The sequence below is a fragment of the Hyaena hyaena genome, unplaced genomic scaffold (genome assembly GCF_003009895.1).
Source record: "Hyaena hyaena isolate Hyena2069 unplaced genomic scaffold, ASM300989v1 scaffold_1115, whole genome shotgun sequence".
Classification (NCBI taxonomy): Eukaryota; Metazoa; Chordata; class Mammalia; order Carnivora; family Hyaenidae; genus Hyaena; species Hyaena hyaena.
In genome coordinates this window covers 98,480-118,024 of record NW_024081743.1, presented here as the reverse complement: position 1 = coordinate 118,024, position 19,545 = coordinate 98,480, and the positions used below count along the sequence as shown (strand labels likewise).

At 39.5% G+C, this 19,545-nt stretch overlaps 1 long non-coding RNA gene across 7 annotated transcripts in view; it reads right to left on the bottom strand.

The window, feature by feature from the left end:
• Positions 1–11,780: 11,780 nt before the first annotated feature.
• Positions 11,781–19,545, bottom strand: part of LOC120224128 — a 53,110-nt gene continuing 45,345 nt past the window's right edge. For 2 of the 7 annotated variants that reach the window (XR_005526471.1, XR_005526473.1), the window contains exons 8-9: positions 14,463–14,618; positions 11,781–13,402 (exon numbers count right to left, since the gene is read on the bottom strand). This is a non-coding gene — a long non-coding RNA (uncharacterized LOC120224128). Of the gene's footprint in view, positions 13,403–14,462; positions 19,003–19,545 lie in introns of those variants that run through there. The other 5 variants (XR_005526472.1, XR_005526475.1, XR_005526474.1 and 2 more) reach the window with 4 other exon arrangements.

Here is a 19,545-nt window from a genome sequence, read left to right as displayed (position 1 = left end):
GGATATCATACAAAGTATAGTAACTGATGACAACAGGATAAAGGCAGAATCCAATAACAGAAGGAACTAGAAAATTCACAAATATATTAAAATTAAACAATACTCTTAAACAACCGGTGGGTCAAAGAAGGAATCCCAAGGGAAATTAGAAAACACCTAATTTCAGAGACAAGTGTAAATGAAAACACAACATATAAAAATAATGAGGTGTGAGATAACAATTCTCAGGGAAATTTATGGTTGTAAATGTCTATACATCAAAAAACAATAGAGAGTGGCACCTAGATGGCTCAGTTGGATAGGCGTCCGACTTTGGCTCAGGTAATGATCTCATGGTTCGTGGGTTCGAGCCCTGCGTCAGGCTTTGTGCTGACAGCTAACTCAGAGCCTGGAGCCTGTTTCAGATTCTGTGTCTCCGTCTCTCTCTGACCCTTCCCTGCTTATGCTGTCTCTCTTTCTCTCTCAGAAATAAATAAAACATAAAAAAACAGAATAAAGATCTCAAATCAACAACGTAACTTCAACCCTGAAGGAACCATGAAAGGAAGAGTGAACTACCCCAAAGCTAACAGAAAAAAGGAAATAATAAAGATAAAAGTGGTGATAAAATAAAGATTAAGCAAACAATAAAGAAAATAAATGAAAAAAAAAAAAAGATTCTTTGAAAGAAAAGCAAAATCACCAAGTGGTTAGCTAGACTGAAAAAAAGAAGAGAAGACATAAATAATTAAATGAGAAATAAAAGTGGCAACATTACTACGGACTTTAACAAAATTATTATAAGAAAACAGGATGAAAAATTGTACACCAACAAATTAGATAACAGAAAAATGGACAAATCCTTTCAAATACACAACTTACCTAAACTAACTCACAAAATAGAGAATCTCAATAGACCCATAACAGGTAAAGAGATAGAATACTAATATAAAACCCCCAACAAAATAAAGTCCTGAATTATTACCATTACAAATTACACATCAATATCCTTTATGAATATAGATGCAAAAGTTTTCAACAACATATTAGCAAACCAAATCCAGTAGCATATTAAAGGATCATTCACCATGAGCAAGTGGAATTTATCTCAGATATGCAAAGACGTTTCAAGAAGGAAATCAATCAATATAAAATATAACATTGATAGAGCAAAGGAAGGAATCCTCATTATCATCTTAATTGATTCAGGAAAGGCATTTGACGAAATCCAACACACTTTCATGATAAACCCTCTCAGAAAACTAGGAATAGAGGGGAAATTTCTCAACATAAGAAAGGGCATTTATCGGAACCTCACAGCTAACATCATACTCAGTGTTGAAACAATGAAAACTGTACTTTCTTTTTTGCTTTTGTTTCCTTGCTCAGGAGACATTTCTAGGAAGAAGTTGCTATGGCCGAGGTGAAAGAGGTTGATTTTTGTGTTCTCCTCTAGGATTTTAATGGTGTTCCATCTCACATTTAGGTCTTTCATCCATTTTGAATTTATTTTGGTGTGAGAACGTGGCCCAGCTAAGTAGGTTTTGAGGGTTCAAAGTCCTTTTTCCGTTTTGCGGTGTTTCTGTTCTTGTCATTAAAAGTTGGTGATATGTCTGGAAATATAATTCTATCAATATCATTTTTGGTATTCTATGAATAAACACCAGTCCCTGAAATCTCTTTCATTAAGCCCCTTTTCACCCTGGTCTTCTTTGGGGAGGTTTGTATATTAGTCTTTACATTTCTTTTTTTTTTTTTTAATATTTTTATTTTTTTATTTCTAGGATAGAGAGAGACAGCGTGAACAGGGGAGGGTCAGAGAGAGAGGGAGACACAGACTCTGAAACAGGCTCCAGGCTCTGAGCTGGCAGTCAGCACAGAGCCCGACGCGGGGCTCGAACCCACCAACCGCGAGATCATGACCTAAGCGAAAGTCGGACGCTTAACCGACTAAGCCACCCAGGCGCCCCATAGTCTTTACATTTCTTAAAAGCCCTATTGTGTGATGAAGATATTCTCCTAGGCACACCTTTAAAGTCTTCAAAGTGCCTTTGTCCACCTTAATATTCTGAGGCACATTTTGTCTTTCTCATGCTTTAACAAAGAATTTAGAGATACAGCTTCAGCTTCACCTTGAGACCATATTTTCCTGGCAGAATCTTGGATTTTCTCTTTACTCAGAAGCCATAACTTAAACATAATTGGCCGTCAGGAGATGCTAAAACATTTCCAAACCATTAGGTCTAAACTCCTTTGTGATTAATACTCCTTTTAATTTCTTCTTTCACATTTTATTATAAGCATCAAAAAACCGGGCAACAACTTTATCACCTTACGCATTTTCTTCTTTCCTTGTTATTTCAGACACCAATGTTAATAAACTGTTATTTTAATTGGGATACAAGTTCTTTATCAGATATGTAATTTTCATTTATTTTCTCCCAGTCTCCAAATTGACAATTTTTTTTCTTAGTGATGTTTTTTTAATGTCATAACTGACATAGATATTAGCATAATTGACAGGTAGAATTGACATAGAATAAAGTATATATGTTTAAAATGTACAATTTGGTAAGTTTTTACATATGTGAAACTATCATATTCAAGATAATGAGCGCATCTATTATCAGGAAAAGTGCTCTCGTGCATTTTTTATTTTTTTTATTTTTTTTATTTTTTTATTTCTAGGAGAGATAGAAAGAGAGTGTGAGCAGGGGAGGGTCAGAGAGAGAGGGAGTCACAGACTGAAACAGGCTCCAGGCTCTGAGCTGGCAGTCAGCACAGAGCCCGACGCGGGGCTCGAGCCCACGAACTGCAAGATCATGACCTAAGCGAAAGTCGGACGCTTAACCGAGTAAGCGACCCAGGCGCCCCTCTTGTGCATTTTAATGCCTTCAACAACACCCCCACATCTCCACTGGTAACCATTGACCCGTTTTTTATCACTATAGAATAGTTCTCATTTAATAAATTATATAAGTAGAAAACAATGTACCCAAAGAAAATAAAAACTCTAATTTGAAAAGATTTATGCAGTCCTATGTTTCTTGCAGCATTATTTACAGTAGCCAAGATATGGAAGCAACCCATGTCCATGAATGAATAAAGATGTGGTATATACATACAATGGTATATTACTCAGTCATAAGAAAGAATGAGATATTGCCATTTGCAACAACATGGATAGATCTGCAGGGTATAGTGCTAAGTGAAATGTCAGTCAGAAAGACAAATACCATATGATTTCACTCACATGTGGAACTTAAGAAAAAAACACAAATGAACAAAGGAAAAAGAGAAACGGGCGCCTGGATGACTCAGTCATTTAAATGTCTGACTCTTGATCTCAGGGTCATGAATTCATCCTGCATTGGGGTGGTCATTAATGGTTGTGAAGCCTACTTAAAAGAAAGAGACAGAGAGAAGAAACAAAATATCAGACTCTTATATAGAGAACAAATTGGTGGTTGCCCAAGGGAAGGTGGTTGGATTTATAGGTGAAGAGGATTAAGAGTACACTAATGATGGCACTGAGCAATCTATAGAATTGTTGAATCATTATTTGTACACCTGAAACTAATATAACATTGCATGTTAATTATAAATAAATAAATAAATGGAATAGTACAGAATATATTCATTTTTCATTCAGCTCTTTTTAAAAATTCTTTTCTTAAAAATGTAAATTCAAGTTAGTTAACATATAGTGGAATAATGATTTCAGGAATAGAAATTAGTGGTTCATCACTTAAATATAACGCCCAGTGCTCATCCCAAAAAGTGTCCTCCTTAATGCCCTTTGCCAATTTAGCTCATCCCCCACCAATACACCTTCACCAATCCTGTTTGTTCTCCATATTTAAGAGTCTTGCATATTTTATCCCCTTCCTTGTTTTTATATTACTTTTGCTTCCCTTTATGTTCATCTGTTCCATATATGAGTAATATCACATGCCATTTGTCTTTCTCTGACTTCTTTTGGTTAGCATAATACACTCTAGTTCCATCCACGTTGCTGAAATTGGCAAGCTTTATTCTTTTTTGATTGCTGAGTAATATTCCATTGTGTATATATATCACATCTTTATCCATTCATCATTCAATGGACATTTGGGCTCTTTCCATAAACATTGAGGTGTATGTACACCATTGAATCAGCATTTTTGTATCCTTTGGATAAATACCTAGTAGGGCAATAGCTGGGTCATAGGGTAGTTCTATTTTTAGTTTCTTGAGGAACCACTATACTGTTTTCCAGAGTAATTTGAACCAGTTTGCATTTTCAAGAGCAGTGCAAAAAGGTTCCCCTTTCTCCAGATCCTCACCAACATCTGTTGTTGCCTGACTTGTTAATTTTAGCCATTCTGACAGGTGTGAGATATCTCATGATGGTTTTGATTCGTCTTTCCCTAATGATGAGTGATGTTGAGCATTTTTTCATGTGTCTATTAGCCATCTGGATGTCTTCATAGAAAGAAAAGTGTCAATTCATGTCTTTTGGCCATTTCTTCACTGGATTAATTTTTTTGGGGGGTGTTAAGTTTGATAAGTTCTTTATAGATTTTGAATACAAACACTTTATCCAATATGTCATTTGCAAATATCTTCTCCCATTCTGTTGGTTTCTTTTAGTTTTTCTGATTGTATCCTTCACTGTGCAAGAGCTTTTTGTCTTTATGAGGTCCCAGTAGTTCATTTTTGCTTTTGTTTCCCTTGCCTCTGGAGACATGTCAAATAAAAATTTGATGCAGCCAAGGTCAAAGAGGTTGTTGCCTGTTTTCTCTAGGATTTTGATGGCTTTCTGTCTTATTTTTAGGTCTTTCATCCATTTTGAGTTTATTTTTGTTTATATTGTAAGAAAGTGGCCCAGGTAAATTCTTCTACATGGTGCTGTCCAGTTTTCCCAAAACCATTTCCTGAAGAGATGGTCTTTCTTCCATTGGATATTCTTTCCCACTTTGTCAAAGATTAGTTGGCCATACGTTTGTGGGTCCATTTCTGGGTTCTCTATTCTGTTCCATTGATCTATGTGTCTGTTTTGTGTCAATACCATACTGTCTTGGTAATTACAGCTTTGTAATACAGCTTGACATCTGGAATTATGATGTCTCTAGTTTTGCTTTTCATTTTTAGAATCCTTGTCCATTCAGGGTCTTTTCTGGTTCCATACAAATTTAAGGATTGTTTTCCTACTTCTGTGAAGAATGCTACTGTTATTTTGATAGGTATTCATTTAATACGTAGATTCCTTTGAGTACTATAGACATTTTAACAATATGTGTTCTTCCAATCCATGAGCATGGAATATTTTTCAATTTTTTGGTGTCTTCATTTCTTTCATAAACTTTCAATAGCTTTCATTGTATAGAATTTTTACCTCTTTGGTTAGGTTTACTCCTAGGTATTTTATGGTTTTTGGTGCAACTGTAAATGGGATCAATTCCTTGATTTCTATTTCTGCTTCATTATTGGTGTATAAAAATGCAACCGATTTCTGTACGTTGATTTTGTACCTTAGTAGGGTTCTGGTGGAGTCTGTCGGGTTTTCTCTGTAGTGTATCATGTCATCTGCGAAAAATGAAAGTTTGACTTCTTCTTTGCCAATTCTGATGATTTCCTTTTGTTTCTTTGATTTCCTTTTGTTGTCTGATGGCTCATGCTAAGACTTCCCGCACTATGTGAAACAACAGTGGTGAGAGTGGACATCCCTGTCGTGTTCTTGATCTCAGGGGGAAAGCTCTCCGTTTTTCCCCATTGAGGATGATGTTAACCGAAGGCTTCTCATAGATGGCTTTTATGATGTTTAAGTAAGTTCCTTCCATCCCTACTTTCTCTATGGTCTTTATTAAGAAGGGATGCTGTATTGTGTCAAATGCTTTTCCTGCATCTATCGACAGGATCATATAGATTTTATCTTGTCTTTTGTTGATGTGATGTATCACATTTATTGATTTGCGAATACTGCACCAGCCCTGTAACCCAGGAATGAATCCCACTTGGTCTTGGTGGATAATTCTTTTTATGTTCTGTTGGATTCCATTTGCAAGTATCTTGTTGAGGATTTTTGCATCTGTATTCATCAGGGATATTGGCCTGTAGTTGTCTTTTTTTGCTGGGTCTCTGTCTGGCTTGGGAAGCAGAGTGATGCTGGCTTCATAAAATGAAATAAAATAAAATGAGTCCGGAAGTTTTCCTTCCATTTCTAATTTTTTGGAATAGCTTAAGAAGAATGGGTATTAATTCTGTTTTAACTGTCTGGTAGAATTCCCCAGGGAAGCCATCTGGGCCAGGGCTCTTATTGGGAGATTTTTGATCACTGATTCAATTTCTTCACTAGTTATGGGTCTGTTCAGATTTTCTATCTCTTCCCGTGTGAATTGTTGTAGTGAGTGTGTGTTTAGGAATTTGTCCATTTTTTCTAAGTTGTCCAGTTTCTTGGCATATAGGTTTTCATAGTATTCCCTGATAATTGCTTGTTTTTCTGATGGGTTGGTTGTAATAAGTCCATTTTCATTCATGATTTTCTCTATTTGAGTGCTCTCTCTTTTCTTTTTGAGAAGCCTGGCTAGAGGTTTGTCAATTTTGTTTACTTTTTTAAAACACCAAATCTTGGTTTCATTGATCTGGTCAACTGTTTTTTTGGTTTCTATATTGTTTATTTCTGCCCTGATTTTTATTATTTCTCTTCTTCTACTGGGTTTGGGGTGCTCTTGTTGCTTTTCCTCTAGTTTCTTTTTTTGCTCTGTTAGATTTTGCACTTGCTTTTTTTCTAATTTTTTTATATAGGCCTGGAGTGCAATGTACTTTCCTCTGAGGACTGCCTTTGCCACATCCCATAGAGTTTGGATTGTTGTATTTGCATTTTCATGTGTTTCCATATATTTTTTTTCTTCTCTAATTGCCTAATTGGCCCATTCGTTCTTTAGTAGGGTGTTCATTAACCTCCATGTTTTTGGAGGTTTTCCAGGCTTCTTAATGCGATTGATTTCAAGTTTCATAGCATTGTGATATGAAAGTGTGCTTTTATATTTATATTTTTATAAATTATATTTATGGAGGGCTGCTTTATGTCCCAGTATGTCATCTATCTTAGAGAATGTGCCATGTGCATTTGAGAAGAAAGTGAATTCCATGGCCTCAGGATGTAGAGTTGTAAATATATCTGTCAAATGCATCTGTTCCAATGTGTCATTCAAGTCCATTGTGTCTTTAGTGATTTTCTGTCTGATTGATCTATCCATTGCTGTAAGTGGAGTATTAAAGTCCCCTGCTGACCTCATCAAAATTAAAAGCTTCTGCACAGCAAAGAAAACAATCCATAAAACTAATAGGCAACCAATGGAATGGGAAAAGATCGTTGCAAATGACATATCAGATAAAGGGTTAATATCCAAAATCTATAAGGAACTCATCAAACTCCACACCCGAAAAACAAACAACCCAGTAAAGAAATGGGCAGAAGATAAGACAGACACTTTTCCAAAAGGACATCCAGATGGCCAACAGACATATGAAACGATGCTCAGCATCCCTCCTCATCAGGGAAATACAAATCAAAACCACACTGAGATAACACCTCACGCCAGTCAGAGTGGCTAAAATGAGCAAATCAGAGAACTCTAGATGCTGGCGAGGATGTGGAGAAACGGGCACCCTCCTACACTGTTGGTGGGAATGTAAACTGGTGCAGCCCCTCTGGAAAAGTGTGGAGGTTCCTCAAAAAATTAACAATAGAACTCCCCTATGACCCAGCAATAGCACTGCTAGGAATTTACCCAAGGGATACAGAAATGCTGATGCATAGGGGCACATGTACCCCAATGTCATAGCAGCACTTTCAACAATAGCCAAAACATGGAAAGAGCCTAAGTGTCCATCAACGGACGAATGGATCAAGAAGATGTGGTTTATCTATACGATGGAATACTACATGGCAATGAGAAAGAATGCAATCTGGCCATGTGTAGCAACATGGATGGACCTTGAAGGTGTTATGCTGAGCGAAATAAGTGAGGCAGAGAAGGACAGATACCATATGTTTGCATGTACAGGAGGATTAGGAGGAACTTAACGGAGGACCATGAGGGAGAAGAAGAGGGGAAATAGTGTGGGAGAGGGAGAGAGGCAAACCATGAGAGACTTTTGAATGCTGAGAACAAACTGAGGACTGATGGGTGTGAGGGGGGAAGGGGGAGATGGACATGGAGGAGGGCACTTGTGAGGATGAGCACTGGGTGTTATATGGAAACCAACTTGACAATAAACTATTTGTAAAAAAAAAACTGCTATAGAGTACTGAGCATATGGTTCTTAATATCTAGGAATAAATAAAATAAAAATAAAGTACACTGCTATTAGCATATTCTTATCAATAAGAGTGTTTCTACTTGTCATTGTTTTATGTATGTAAGTGCTCCCATATTTGGTGCGTAGACATTTATAATTGTTAGCTTTTCCTGATGGATAGACCCTGTAATGCCCTTCTTAATCCCTTGTTAGTGCATTTATTTTAAAGTCCAGTTTGTCTGATATAAGTATAACTACTCCAGCTTTCTTTTGACTTCCAATAGCATGATAGAGATTTCTCCATCCCCTTACTTTCAATCTGAAGGTGTCCTCCAGTCTAAAACTAGTTTCTTGTAGACAGCAAATAGATGGACTTTGTTTTTTTATCCATGCTGCTACCCTATGTCTTGTGATTGGGACATTTAGTCCATTTACATTCAGTATTATTGTTGAAATATATCGGTTTAGAGTCATTGTGTCCTTTCTGGGATTTATGCTTGTGGTAGTGTGTCTGGTGTCTTGCGTTCCTTGCAACACTTTCTTCAGAGAGTCCCTTTCAGGATTTCTTATAGGGCTGGTTTAGTGGTGACGAATTCTTTCAATTTTTGTTTATTTGGAAAGACTTTTATCTCTCCTTCTGTTCTGAATGACAGGTTTGCTGGATATAGGATTCTTGGCTGCATATTTTTTCTGTGCATCACATTAAAGATTTCTTGCCATTCTTTTCTGGCCTGCCAAGTTTCAGTAGATAGGTCTGTTACCACTCTGATAGGTTTCCCTTTGTATGTTAGGGCCCTTTCCTCCCTAGCTGCTTTTAGAATTCTCTTTGTCCTTATATTTTGCCAATTTCACTATGATATGTCGTGCAGATCGATTCAAGTTACGTCTGAGGGGAGTTCTCTGTGCCTCTTAGGTTTCAACATCTGTTTCCTTCCCCAGATTGGGGAAGTTCTCTGCTATAATTTGTTCAAGGACTCCTTCCACACCTTTCCCTCTCTTTCTTTGCTGGAATTCTGTTTTGTGTGACTGTATTGAGCTCTCGAACTCTCCTTTTGTGTTCCTGTATCAGTTTCTCTTTTTCTCAGCTTCCTCTTTTTCTTTTTTTTTTTTTACATGTATTTCTTTTTTTTTTTTTTTTTTTACAAATAGTTTATTGTCAAATTAGTTTCTACATAACACTCAGTGCTCATCCCCAAAGTGCCCTCCTTCATGCCCATTCCCCCCTCCCCCCCACATCCATCAGTCCTCAGTTTTTGTCAGCATTCAAGAGTCTCTCATGGTTTGCCTCTCTCCCTTTCCCCCACCATTTCCGCCCTTCTTCTCCCCCTTGGTCCTCCGTCAAGTTCCTCCTAATCCTCCTATACGTGCAAACATATGGTATTTGTCCTTCTCTGCCTGACTTATTTCGCTCAGCATAACACCCTCAAGGTCCATCCATGTTGCTACACATGGCCAGATTTCATTGTTTCTCATTGCCATGTAGTATTCCATGGTAAGATGTGGTTTATCAGCTTCCTCTTTTTCATTAATTGTGTCTTCTAAAGCACTTATTCTCCTTTCTGCCTCTTCAATCCGTGCATTGGACACCTCCATTTTATTTTACATCTTATTTATAGCATTTTTTAATTCATCACAACTATTGTTAAGCTCCATATTCTTTGTAGCAATAGTTTCTCTGATATCTTCCATGCCTTTTTCAAGCCCAGCGATTAATTTTATGACTGTTGTTCTAAATTCTTGTTCAGTTATTTTGCTTCTATCTGTTTTGAGTAGTTCTTTAGCTGTCAATTCTTCCTGGAATTTCTTTGGAGGAGAGTTTTTCCGTTTCCTCATTTTGGTTAGCTTTCTATGTCTTGTTAGTTTTTTGGGTTTTTTTTATTTTTTTAGTATATGTGCTGCCAAAGCGAGCACTATCTCTTGTTAGTTTTAAAAGCTTGTTATGCACTCTGCACCAGTGAGTGCTGCTGTACCAAAGAAGGCTATTTGACTGTCCAGGGCCTATCCATTTCGAAAGTGTTCTTTGAATGGTGTCTCTTTGTCTCTCTTGTTGAGACCTTGGTTATTTTATTTTCCTACTTGTAGTGGTATTTGAGACTCTCCACCATGTGTACTTTGGCTTGTTTCTTGAGGTAGCCCTGGAAAAGAAAACAGACAAACACACAGGGAACAAGGGCACACAAGTGCACCGACAAATCCAATAAACAAGCAAACCAAAAGGGAAAAAGAGAAAGAAAAAAAGGAAGGAACACATACAAAAAAAAAAAAGAAAGAAAAAAGAAAAAAAGAAAAGAGGAAGGAGGGAAGATGAATAATAAAAGTACATAAAAAAGAAAAAAGGAAAAAAGAAAAGACCCAATAGACATAGGACAGTGCTGGTCAAAGAGCATATACAAAGAGAGAAATGACAGGGCGGGGAGGAAGCTAAATTGGAAATGAAATGAACAGGCAGAAAGACCAAGAGGCATAATTCAAAGAGAAAAGGGGGAATATGTTTGGAGAGGAGGCGAAAGAAATGATGATAATGCTACTCAGAGAAACTATTTAGTCCGATTACTCAAGAGAGAAAGAGATAAAAAGGTAGCGGTGGAAGTGTGGAATTTAAATCTAGAGAATGCATTAAATATAACTGTTTAAGCAAGCCAGTGACCAGAATTAATCAGGGCTGTGCATCCATATTGGTCTTGCCCAGGCTCCGGTTAAAAAAAAAAAAAAAAGAAAAGGAAGGAGAGGGCAGCTCTCTAGTGGGGACGGGTGTGATTTGGTCCGGTGTGTCCCACAGGGGTCCTGCCTTGGTGGTTGTGGGGAGAAAAATGGCAGCGCCCCAGTCCCTTCTCAAACCAAGCATTGCTATTCACTCTTTTGGGTGTGATCTCCCTGTGCCGGGGGCGTAGCCAAAGTGGGCGGTGCTCTATATCCCAAGCCAGGCCTTGTTTCCAAATCTCAGTCCGCGCGCCCCATTGATATTGCCTGAAATATAAACTCGCAGGCCAGTCTCTCAGAGCAGTTTCAAGCCTCTCACCTTTCCCCTGGGGATGGAGATGGAAACCACTGCTCCTGTTCCCTCCAGGTCGGGCTGGCGAGAGAGGAGCAGTTTCACCCGGGGTCGCCTGGGACGAGTGCGTCCCGCCTAGGGTCAGCTAGAGAGTAGGAAACCAGATCCCTCTGTGTCCCAAGCGGAGGTTTTTCTCTTCTCCAGCGACAGGTACAGTGGCTTGAGCAGTTTCGGCCACTCTCTTTCCCCTCTAGACTCCCCGCAAAGGGGGAATCCTCCCTCCCTCTGTGTCTCTGGTCCTGGGCCGATTTTATCTTCCCCAGTTCACACTCACGCTATAAGGTTTTGTCAACAGACTCTGTCTCCTTTTCCTCCCAAACTGCTGGATTCTGTAAGGGTTCCTATGACTTCAGGCCTTCTCCATGTGAGACATGGGGGTGAGTGAAATGTATGGAGCTCCCTACTTCTCTGCCATCTTGCCTCCTCCCCGAATCCTTAATAATATACTCTTAGTCAAACTCAGTGATTCCAATTCTGAAAATTTATTGCAAAGAAATAATTAGAAATGCACATAACAATGCACAACGATGTTTGTTATATTTTACATGTAAAATTGGTAATACCACAGTGTCCAGCAGCATGTGATTATCTACATAAATTTTGTTAGACTCATATGAAATATCATGTAACACTTAATACTGTGTTTTCAAAGAATGCCAATAATGTAGAAATACGTTCAGTGTTAATTTTCAAATGAAAAAATTTAGAGAACAGATACAAAACGTGAATTTTGATTTTAAGTTATACACGTGAAACAGACCGCTGTATGTTGACTAACTGGAATTAAAATAAAAACTTTAATAATTCTGTTCCATACACTCCTTTTTACAAGAGTAAAGGGAAACACACTCAAATGTTCAGTTGTTTTCTCGGTTGTAAGAGTACAGGAGTTCTTTACTTTTTAATTTATACCATTCATTTCATTTTTCAACAGTGATCATGTTACTTTTATCATCAAGAAAAAAAAGTCTTTTTTAAATTTTGAACGAACAAACAAGCTCAGCCCAATCCAGCTAAGTCTGTGATCTCTTCTGTTGCTATGTTCACTTAGAAGACTGAACTGTCATCCCCTGGAGGCTTGTTATCCTCTTTGCTTCTTCAAGTACTAGACTTGTATTGCAGCTGAACACCTGTCAGAGAGAGTGGCAGGATCTTTCCAAGAGCATGATACTTCTAAACTAACACTGGTCTATTCAGCTACAGACTGACACTAGTATCAACCTCTGTGATCTAGGTAGGGAACAGAGGTCTTTAAAAGCTGTAATGCCCATATTACATAATGGGAAGCTCTCCCTCTTCTAAATCTGTTCTCTGAAAGATCTTTTAGAATCTTCTCCTAAGCAGCTCTCCTTGTTCTTCTAGATAATATATCATGCTCTGGGGAATGACAAATCAATAGGTCTAAGGGCTGACCTTTCATTATGTACGGTTTCCTTATGCCTTGCCAGGGGTTTGGAGTTGCCTAGAATCATTGTGCCTGCTGCCTCTACCCTACCCATCCTATAGGAAAAACTAGGCTATCTGGCGCTACCTGTGTTATCTCCTCTGTCCTCGACCCCTTTAAAACTCCGAGTTCTAAGTTGCAAACCTTGTTCCAGGTTGTTCCTCATTAGGAGTCAATGGAAACCTCCACAAAGGCAGCTCTACCTGAGAAGAGTGCTTGGCAGTGACTTCACACAAATAGCAAAAGAAATAGTGCAGTGCAACAACTCTTCTCCAATCCACCTTAAGAAGTTACTGGTTTATGAAGTAAGTCTTAGCACTTCCTCCACTGAAGTGAAGAATTGTTATGACCTCCCACATTTTTCTCCCCTCTCTTCCTCCATTACTAAGGGCAATAAGGAGTTCACTCCTATCTTCACTCAGACATCAGAATGTCAGGTTTGCTTCCTTCATTCATGTAGGCCTCTAGGTCCAATATCCACTAAAATGTCAAATTTTTGTTACTTCATAATGAGATTTCATAGCTTCCTTATTTCTCCTTATATCCATAGAAAAACATGGATGTCACTCCACTCACTCACTGAGGCTTCATTCACTCATTCACAACAAGGCTCCTCTCAGATGAAGGCTGTTACAGATGGCCTGAAGAAGGGAAAAGAAAAAACATCTGCTGAAACCCATCAGGGTAGGACAGGAAATAAAAGGTGGTTAGTGAGAGCAAGGAATGCACTAGAAAAGCTCTGAAGAAGCGAGACCCAGGATAAGGCACCAGATGGTATGACTAAGGGTGTCCTGAGGAATCACTGGGAATATATTTGAAAGGCACAAGACTTACCACTTATCCTTATGCCCTATCCTGCCCATCCCCAAGAGAGATAAAAGGTAACCGGGACTCCTAATACCGTTTATGATTAACCCGTATCTGTCCTTATGTAACATAGGCCCTAAGACAAGTCCTGATCTCTGATGACAAACTCAGAAGGGGAGCTTGACTGGGGCAAGACCCGCTACTAGTTTTTCACGATCAGTTGAGACATCAGGAGTGAGTCCTAGGACTGGGGTCCATACGGTTGCTGGCCTTGGTTACAGCTTCTCCAGTGGCTGCCATAATTATCAGGTTGGGGTGGGTATCAGGCTGATTAACATTAGCATTCCCCAACTGCAGGAGGCAGGTGTGACAAGTTCAACCCCAACGCTAGCATTCACGACTCTCTAGGTCTTAAGAGATGGGAAGAAGGAAGTGCTAATGAAAGAGAGAGTGACTCCTAAAGGCATATACATGGGCCAGAAAAGTGTCAATAGAAGGGGAAAGTATGGCTTTTGTTTGCTTTCATCAGTGGTATCTTAGTTAAGGGGCTGAAGGAAAAAGAAATAACATGAGTGCAGGGATAGGGGTTACTTTCAAGTCCATTGACTGCCTTCCTTCCATGAAGCTGGGGTCCTTTGCTGATGAAACCCAAACTCATCTCTGGTGACCTATACTACAGCAGTGGGGATCCAGCAATTTGTGACTTTTGGAAACCTAACAGAGCAAGCATTATACCTTATTTTAGGGTAAGGTATATCTATATCTATATATTTTTTTTGGTGTGAACATGCAGTACTCTTTATGGGAAATGATAGTTCATATATGCACATACAGTACAATTTATGAATGCAGGAAGCAGCTGAGAGGGCTGAGCATGAGATTAAAAACAGCAACCTGTGGTCTGGAGAGTCTCAAGAGAGTGATCCCTCTGTTGAGTCAAGTTTTGTGAAGCCCATATGAAGACAGGCTGTAGTCATTCTCTGCTTCTTTTTCTTCTCTCTCACATGAAGTCTTCTACCAGATCCTCCTGAGGAATAAATATAAAGCGGCCTCCAAAGGAGGGGATGCATCATCTGAGGGTCTGGGCACTCTATCTCAGGGGCTCCTACCCCTTCATTGAAATATTGACTCATTCAAAGACTGTAACAGAGGAAAAACGATGACATGCAATGTCACAGGATTCACAGAAACTTTCTCCTAAACTTTACATACCAAGTCCTAAGGGACATCTCTCTGAATCAATTTCCAGCTCTCCTTCCCAACAGCACAGGGATGTACAATATGGCCACTAAACTAGATGTATCCTGATCTTAGAGTAGTTGTCACCAAGTGTTGTTGTTACTCACCCATTGATGGGAGCTTTCTTTGGTCTATCCTTTATCTTAAAAGCTCAATTAGGTAACAAGACCCTCTGGTTCTAGCTAATCAATCTGTATTTTTAACGTACTGTGCCTGTTGTTTTTTAAAGGACAGTTCTAGCATATTTCTCAAGTTAGAGGCTCAGAAGCCAAAGTTCATTATGAACAGCCAACACAAGCTTGTACCATGTGGATAAAGTTAGGTCAAGGTCAAGGAAAAATCTGGGTCTGAACGAAATCTTTTGATGCCACTTTAAGCTGACCAGTCTATTGAGACGACCACAGTATTCCATCAGTTCCAAGGGCCAGCAGCTCCCCTAGCTGTCCTTGCTTGGGAATGCTGCTCATTCTCTCACACCTGATATGTGACAGACCCAGAAGGGGTAAATGGTTAGCAAACAGCAAGGTGCTGGGTATAGAGCCAAGCACCGGATAGAGGACGGGATCATTTTAGCTCAGCATTCTGCAAGCCAAGGCCTCAGTGCAATGTGCAGATCCTGGTTTTGGTAACTTCTAATGATCCCTACCACTCTTCCGTGGCTCATACAACTATCCCACTACATCCTTCTTTTCTTGCACCTACACAGTTGCCATGTACCAATCTCTAAATCATTCCTCAGGCATCGAAGCCTGTTATATCTGGCCCCCAGCATTCATTCCCAGCTTGGCTTTTGCTACAGTTCTTGGTCACTTCAGTATTTATGTAACTGGCCATCTGACATCCTTGCTTCACAAGTTATCTTGACCCCTCCGGCTTTGCAATCTTAAAATCTCAAAATCCACTTTTTACAGGTTCTATCATTCCAATTTTCCAACTACCCAACACCCATCTTGATCACACTAGGGCCTTTTTTCATTCACAGACTTTGAGCTCACTTCTGATCTAACTTCCTTCCACATATAGTCTGGAGTTTCAAATTCATTTCTGTGTAGCCCCTCTCTTGCTAGCTGTCCATCCCTCAACCAATAAAGGTCAGTCCCAGGCAATCAAGTTACTTGTGATGGGTGGCCCAAGATCCCTTTAAAGTTTCCTGAGTTTCCAGTTTCTCACTTTAATATACAATTTTAATATAATAGTATCTCATTTTAATAGACTGAAAGGCCCCACTCTAGCCTTTTGGCCCAAATATCCGTTGGACTCTTGTTTGTCCCCATAATCCTCTCTGGTCAGCTTCCTCTCCATCATCCACCTCAAGAATTACAAATTTTCAACACCCTTGTCACATGTTCCTCCTGACTCCTATCCCTATGCTCCAGTGTGGAGGTAATTACTTTCATCTGAGACTTTCCCTCTCCCCATACATATTTGAGAGCCATACGTTTCACCCTCCCTCACTCCATCATTTTTCAGAAACTTATTCCATCTGTTAGCATCTTTCTCTCCCCCAACAACGACTCCCTTCTCTGTTCTTCCTGCCCCCAAATCTTCAAGCACACTCTGTTTTCTCCCACATTAAAGGGAAGTTTATACGACTCACTGTAGTGCCCTGACGGAATCTTTTAGCTTGTACTCTAGTTGTCGCATCTTCTACCAGAAAGAAGGCTTCTCATCGAACAAGAGTCATTAATCAGACTAAAGAAGGAAAAGGAAATAGGAGCCTGTTGAGTGGTAAATGGAAAGTGGAGGCCTACCTGTCACTGTAGGTAAGGGGATAGCTGAGGTAAAGTTGAAAGGGTAAACTGTGAATACCAGCCACAGGAGCAAATCCCAGACTGTGAGGATGAAGTTTCTGATCAATGATCACTTTGGTCCTACCCAAGGAGCAACCAGCAGCAACTGTTGTAGTAGTAGCGGCAGCAGCAGCAGCAACAGCAGCCATGCAACATCTGCAAGTAGCCAAGACTAAAATGCAGGCATAGAAACAGAGTATTTCATGGAAAACATAATATTAAATATAACATATATGCGGCACTTAGGCTGCTATTCACCCTTCTCCCACCCTCAGCAAACATCACTAATTAATTGTAACTCTCTTTCGCACTGAACTGAGACCTGGCTTCAGCATCCTTTTTGTGAAACATAATCGAGGCAGGTACTATCGACCGATTGAGATGGTACTTGAGATGAAGTATATCTGCTATCCTTGCACTACACAGAAAAAGTCCTCAGCAAAAGAGTGAGAAGATAGAAGTAAGCTCCAGGAGAAAGTATACTGAAGACAGCTTGGACGTTGTAGGCAACTGGCAGGGAAAAGCTGAGCCCATGGAGATCACAGAGCAGGCGCCCAATTAATGTCTGTTGATGATTCATTTTTTCATTCAACAAACATTTAATGAGGCCTACAATGTGCACGGGATTAGGCACCGAATACAAAGATGAACAAGGCACTGTCCTTGCCTGTAAGGAATTTAGAGTCTGGTAGACGAGAGCCATAGACACGGACAATGATAATACAACCTGATAAGTGCGAGGACACTTAGCAGGTTGTATTATATCCATCCGAGTAGGATTTCTTCAGAAGAGCACAACTCCAGGTTGAGGTTGGATCCATGCAGTCCTCCCAGCCACCAGGGCCTGCTGTTGTTTCTGTCACGTGGTGGGTATCCCAAGAACTAACAATGACAGCTATGACTTAGAGAGTGCTTATGACATACATTTCACAAATATCCTCAGAAAAACCCTGCAAATTAATTATTATATTCAATGAAGAAACTGAGGTTCAGTGAGGTTAAGTAACATGCCTTAGATCACACAGCTAGTAAGCAGTTGAGTCAGGTTTCAAGTCCAGTTTTGACCAACTCCAAAGCATTTTTCTACATTTTTAGCACAACCTTTATTCAGGTGTAACACAACTTTTCAACAGGTTTCTATTTGGAAATAAGAGCAAAGGCAATAGATTAGTGATCAGGGCATGGACAAAATTCATCTGGTTTCCCAACCTATTTGGCAGAGAAGAAAAAGAAGGCAGAGTTGACTTCATACTAGCATACCATTGAAAACCTTCAGGTCAGTTAGTTTCCCTTTCTTTCTCACACCCCAAGAGCCTCATTGACAATGTAAAACATAAGCACCTCTGGTTAACTATCTTCTTTTAATCCCAGACATGGTCAACATCATTATCAGCAGCAATGACAGTTGATAATAGCATTTAGCTCATTCCAGACTTGTTCTAAGCAATGCACATAAATAATCCCATTAAATCCTTACACCCACCCCCTTCCCCACCCAAATCATCACAGAAGAAATTGTTACCCCTACTTTAAATAAGAGAGGCAAGTCCCAGAGAGACGACAAAACATGCTCAACACCACACTGGTGAGCATTCAGGAGCAGATTTGAGCCTAGGCTATTTAGTCCCAAGGCCCAGACTCTTACCGTACTGCTTTGCTGTTTTACTCAGAGCTTCCTCTCCCAATCCTTCTTCCCCTTACTGCCCTCTAGGATGGCTACTTACATAAGGTCCACTGAAAATACATAAGGTCTAAAATATAATCTCCCATTAATCATTCTAGTCACAGAAATCCATTCTCTGAATCCGTAAGTTCACTACTCTGAGCCTTAAATGGAGAATTGTCCAAAGAACATTTTTATATTGCTTTAAGAAAAGAGGAAATGAAAACTGAATATGTTTAGATTTTTTATTACTGAATGTATTTTGCTTAGAGATATAACCACAAACGTTGTAAAATCCCTACGCTGAGTCCATGGAGAACACAGAGCAGGAGCCCAATTAATGTCTGTTGATGATTCATTTTTTCATTCAACAAATAAAACAATTGAGATAGTCACAACAAGGGCCATTTCATCCCTGAATGGGGTTTAGAGGGTAAAGCTTCCTCTCTGAATTTGGGAGACAATGTGATAGTAAGGGAAACATGCTACTGATGAGAAGGGCGAGGAACTAAGTAATACTATTAGAGGTCTGCAGCTGTTCAGATGTCTTTCTGAGAATCACCATTTCATATACAGCTTCCATCCCAGAATGAAACTTATAAAATCTGTACAATCAAGCTCTGGTCCAAAAGAAACCAATAGCAATGCTCATCTAAAAAACACGAGAGGATGGGGTGCCTATGTGGCTCAGTCAGTTAAATGTCTGACTCCTGATTTCAGCTCGGGTCATGATCTCATGGTTTGTGAGATGGACTCCATGCTGGGGTCTATGCTGACAGTGTGGAGCCTGCTGAGAATTCTCTCACTCTCTGCCTCTCCCCACTCCCACTTTCTCTCTCTCTCAAATAAACATTTAAAAAATAATAAAAATAAACATGAAAGAATCTCAACAAGGCCAGGGATGGAAGTAGATGGATGCACATTTGCCAAAGTCTGAGAGCCTTATTTTTCCCATGTTCTAGAATAGTCCATGTTCTTATAGCCTCTTATTTAAGAGGTTATCCTCTCTTCTCCACTCCCAGTCCTTCTAGCCTTCGATCATTTATCATCTTCCCTACTATGGTATATTTCTAACTAATCTCCCTGTCCAGACTTGAAAACCTTCTAGAACATCCTCTATAGTACTGCCAAAGTGACCTTCAAAAGCATCCCCTACTTAAACTCTGCAAATGAAATTCAAAGTTCATGGAATACTTATTAGGATCTATTCTCAGCCTACGTTTCTAACCTAGTTTTAGTAACTACTTGTAGTCCCCCATTTCATCATTCTATTTCCAGTGTCCAT